At 32.4% G+C, this 5,421-nt stretch overlaps 1 pseudogene; it reads left to right on the top strand.

Annotated features, from left to right (window-relative positions):
* The first annotated feature begins 703 nt into the window (after positions 1 to 703).
* Positions 704 to 1,360, top strand: LOC120085319 (annotated as a pseudogene).
* The last annotated feature ends 4,061 nt before the right edge of the window (positions 1,361 to 5,421 follow it).

Genomic DNA, 5,421 nt, shown 5'->3' on the forward strand with positions numbered 1-5,421 from the left:
TTAATCACATGTAATTCTCCCTTATGATAAACAACTATACAAAATGTATCAACTTATTAAAAGAAAAATATTGCACACTACCAAAAAAAACTTTGCACCTTACCAAATATTCCAACTTACCAAAAAAAAACTTTGAATAATATCCACCGTAAACAAAATAAACATTAAAAAATAAGTAAAAATTATCAAAAACTTAATTCAAAGTTAAATAACAAAAATATATCAATTTATCAAATAAAATACTACACTGAAACAAATGAATGTAGAAAATGATCGATATTTGAAAATAAATGAAGAATGTAGAAGAAATGAAGAAAATTTTGTTTTGGGTGAAGATGAAATGAGGGCTTCGGTGATGAAAGGGAAGATGAAATGAAGGTTTCAGTGAAGGAAAAGATGAAATCGGTGAAGAAGGATGAAATCTGTGAAGGAGAAGATGAAATCGGTAAAGGAAGATGAAATTTGTGAAAGGAGAAGATGAAAACGGTGGAATGAAGGAAAATGGTGGAATTTTTTATGCTAAAACGCAGGGAAAATGCCAAATTTGGTCAGAATGCATCTGTTGAAGAGGGCGAAAATTCAGGACAAGGAAGGCATTCCTCCAGACTAGCAAAGGTTGATCTTTGCCGGAAAGCAGCTGGAGGATGGAAGGGCTCTTGCTGACTACAACATTCAGAAGGAGTCAACCCTTCACCTTGTCCTTCGTCTAAGGGGAGGAATGCAGATCTTTGTTAAGACCATGACGGGAAAGACCATCACTTTAGAGGTGGAGAGTTCTGATACAATCGATAACGTGAAAGCAAAGATCCAGGACAAGGAGGGAATTCCTCCAGACCAGCAGCGATTGATCTTTGCTGGAAAGCAGCTAGAAGATGGAAGGATCCTAGTTGATTACAACATTCAGAAGGAATCAACCATCCACCTCGTGCTCCGGCTCTGTGGTGGCATGCAAATCTTCGTCAAGACCCTTATCGGAAAGACCATCACCCTTGAGGTGGAGTCTTCCGACACCATCGATAATGTCAAGGCCAAGATCCAGGATAAGGAAGGTATCCCCCCAGACCAGTAGAGGTTGATCTTCATTGGAAAGAAATTGGAAGATGGGCAAACTCTTGCCGATTACAACATCCAAAAGGAATCCACTCTTCATCTTGTCTTCCGTCTCCATGGTGGGATGCAAATTTTTGTCAAAACTCTCACCGGAAAGACCATCACGTTGGAGGTTGAGTCTTCAAACACAATTGACAATGTGAAGGCCAAGATTCATGAAAAGTAAGGTATTCCCCTAGACCAACAGAGACTCATATTCGCTGGGAAACAATTGTACGATGGCCGAACTCTTGCAGACTACAACATCTAGAAAGAATCTACTCTCCACCTTGTCATGTGTCTCCGTGGTGGTATGCAAATCTTCCATAAAACTTTGACAGGGAAAACCATCACCCTCGAGGTTGAGGGCTCTGATACCATTTTCATGAAGCATGGAATGAAACATGGAAGAAATGGAAGAAATGTACACGTGATGTGTGTGTTGCATGGAGAATATGGGGTAGATGGAGTTGGTGGAAGTATGCATGGCTGAAATGTGACAAAGAGAGAAGTGAAATGATGATTCTTTTGGAATGAAAAATTATGATGATAGAATGGAATGTCAAATTATGGTGAATGATGAGTATGTTGGTATTTGATGAGGCAAAGGTTTAATATAATATATGTGTTTGAAATGATGATAAAAACTTTGTGTAAATTGAAAGTTAATAAAAGAAGACTAAATTAGTTGTTAGAAATTATAAAAATTGGTAAAGAAAGATTGATGTAAATAAAGTAGTATTGGAAATATTAAAATACTTGGAACTTACTTGAAGATGTTTAGGAGAGATGAAGGACTTTTTTTATTTTTTATCACAAGGTACAAGTTCTCTTGATTTTCTCTCAAGGCAAAACTCAAAAGATGCGGAAGGAAAAACTTGTGTCCCTAGATTCATACTAAGCCTCCTTTATAGAGATAGGAAGCTTACTATGCATTACATTGGGTGGACACGTTACATGACACATGACACCTAAAGTTAAAAAACCAAACATTTGTATAATACATTGAAACTTAAGTTTGACACGCGTACAACATTTTGTCTTCAATTGGATTTTGTCGTCTACTTATTTGGATCAGTGGATTGAGTTGGCATGTGGATGTGACGCATGAAATTTGCAAATTCGTTGTCATCCTTTTCTTCTTGAATGTTGGATGTATTTTCTTCTTGACTGGTGGTGGATGGAGACAAAATTTGTTGAAGAATAATATTGAGCTCTTCTTCATTTGATACTTGTGCCATTGTAGCCATCAGTCTTGATTTGTGAGTAAAAAATTATTGATTCTTTTGTAGGTTTGGCTTCATGTTGTGGGGATAGATGGAAAACCATTTTTCCACCACATTTTTTAAAGCAACAGCTGTGTTGAACTTGTCCCACCACTTGATTCGATATGATCGAGATAGGCGGGAGATGTCATTTGATTCTGTAACTGAATAATTCCAATAAAAGATCCATGCTAGATGAAAGTAATTTGAAAAACGAAGAGTTAAGTCAAAATAATTTGAGAAAATATTATTTGAAAAATATTTAAAACTTTCAAGAATTGGGTATGGTAGGATAGCCTCATTAAGGCCAAATATATCCCACCAATCATTAAAACATAATGAAAAATTTTGAATACATGTTTTGTCAAACATTATGAACCAAGAATGATTAAAATTGTTTAATCAAAACATATTGTACCAAGCATTTTGATAATCGATGTATGAATAAGTTTGTGGAGAAATTGATGAGAAAATCTTTTTTCGGTATAAATACTTTGATTCCATTTTGTTGGAGTTAGAACACGAAGAATTCTAACTTTTGAAAAGGCAATTCTATTGGGATCATCTTTATTCTTATTATGGGTGACTTCAATTGAGTCGGTATCAACAAGAATAAATTCATAGAATAAACGAGTTTTTTGTGGATGGTTTGGAATAAAATGGAAATTTGACGGAAATGTTTTTTGAATTGTTTCAAGCATAGATTTACCTAGGAATTTTGGCTCAAGAGTTGTAATATATGAGGTATGGGTTTTATTATGGTAAAAAGTAGATGAAGATGATCGATAATTAAAAGTTTTGTTTGAGGGTATAATTTCTGAATGTTAAAAGTTTGAGTTTGTAATGACTTGGATGTAAGTGGTTGGAGGAGTGAATGACTCCTCAATTTTGATAGAGGAAGAGTTGATTGTTAAGGCAGAAGGTCTTGAAGGGATGGAAGATCCCAGAATTTGAAATTTATTTGATAACGGCAATGCTTGAAGAGTCTTCCCTTTTCGATCCTCCATTACTGATGATGGTCCTCCTTTGAGAAATTAAAATGCTTGAGAGTACGAGGCTTTGGTTTGTGGAGGTGTTGATCATTGTTATTGTTCTTGATCACAATCATGCTTTTCTTCTTTCTTGCAAGTAGAATTCATTCGTTCTTTTCTTTCTCTCTTTCACTTTCTTCTTTAGTCTTGCCTTGAAGAAATTCTCTAGTGAGGTAATCAGGAAGGGAGTTTGTACTTCCTTTTATAGTTTCAATTTTGAAATCAAAACAAGAAAGTATTGCTTGCCATCTGGCAAAAAATTGTCGAGAAACCATATTTTTAATATCCTTTTGTAAAACATCTTTAGCTCATTTGCAATCCATGTGTATTAAAAAAAAAATTTGATTAAATCATTTTGGAATTTGTTTGTACATAAAACGATTGATAAAATCTCTTTTTTGATGGTTGAATAATTTTTTTGAGATCCTAGCCAGATACCCAAATGATATCTAACTAGTTGCTTGTTACCATTGATGGACTGTTTGAGAATGTCTCCATATCCTATATCTGATGCATCTGTTTATGAATGTCTCCATATCCTATATCTGATGCATCTGTTTATACAATGAGTGATGCATGTGGATTGATAATGGATAAACATGGAAGACTCTTGACTAGACCTTTGATGGTTTTAATGATGCATGTATGTTGATGATTCCATGGAGGGGATTTTTTCTCAGTCTTTGATATAGAGGTTCACATGTTTGTCTTAAATTTAGAATAAAGTCTGATATATAATTTAAGCAATCTAAGAATCTTTGTAATTGATTTTTATTGATGATTTCATCTGAAAAATTTGTTAGCAAATTCTATTGATCTTTGAATTGGTTTTATTTTTCCTTGGAAAATATCGTATCCTAAGAACTTTTTTTTTTTGTTGAAATAATTTTATTTTAGGTAAAGAAACAACTAAACCATTTTGTTTAATTATTTCCTGAAATATTTTTAAATGTTTAAAATGTTGTTCTATGGATTGTGAAAAGATTAAAACATCATCAATATAGACAATTATAAATTCTTGATATGGGTTAAGAATATAATTCATAATATTTTGAAATTCATAAGGGACATTTTTTTAGTCCAAATGGTATTACATTCCATTCGTATTGTCCAAATGGAACATTGAATGCCATTTCGTATTTATCTTTCTCAGCAATTTGAATTTGCCAAAATCCAGATTTCATATCAAATTTTGAGAAGATTAAGGCATTTTGTATATCTTTTTTGTTTAATTGGTATGGGATAACGTAATCATTCTATAACAGAATTTAAGGGCTTGTAATTGATTACAAGACGAGGTACTCCTCGTTCAATTTCTGCTTGATTATTTATATAAAAAGCAGTACAACTCCAGGGTGATTTGGTAGATCGTATAAGTCCCTTTTCTAGAAGTTCTTGAATTTCTTTATGGCAATGTTTTAATAATTCAGCATTCATTTGTATAGGCCTTGCTTTTGTAGGAATTTTTTATTCATGAAAATTTTTAATATATGGTAGACTAACTGTGTTGCTTTCTTTCCCAAAAGCATTAGAAATATAGCACATATATCTTTTTTTAATTAATTCTTCAAAGTGATTAATTTGATTTTGAATATAAGGGTCATCTAATTGTTTTTCAATTCTTTTATAACCTATTTCTTCTTTTAGAAATTGTATTTGTTGTGTCTTTCTTTTAATGGAATTAATAATTTTAAATATTGAGAAATTTTGAATAGAATTTATTAATTTAGTAGATATTGGATTTATAAATTTGAAAATAATTTTTTGATTTAAAATTTTTGAATTTATTCCTTTCTCATTTACTAAGAATGGATAAAGTTGAGATAGGAATGGAGTTCCTAATATTATTTCTTCATCTAAGTCTTTAACTAATATGAAGGTATTTTTGAAATAATATCCTTGATTGTACATATGTGCATTTGAAAGTTTGTAATGTATTTTTAATCGTTGACTATTGGCACCATGTAATTTTTCTGAGGTTTTTCAAAGTATTTGATAGGTATTAAGCCTTCTCGTATACAATTTTGATCTGAGTC

The sequence above is a fragment of the Benincasa hispida genome, chromosome 9 (genome assembly GCF_009727055.1).
Source record: "Benincasa hispida cultivar B227 chromosome 9, ASM972705v1, whole genome shotgun sequence".
NCBI lineage: Eukaryota > Viridiplantae > Streptophyta > Magnoliopsida > Cucurbitales > Cucurbitaceae > Benincasa > Benincasa hispida.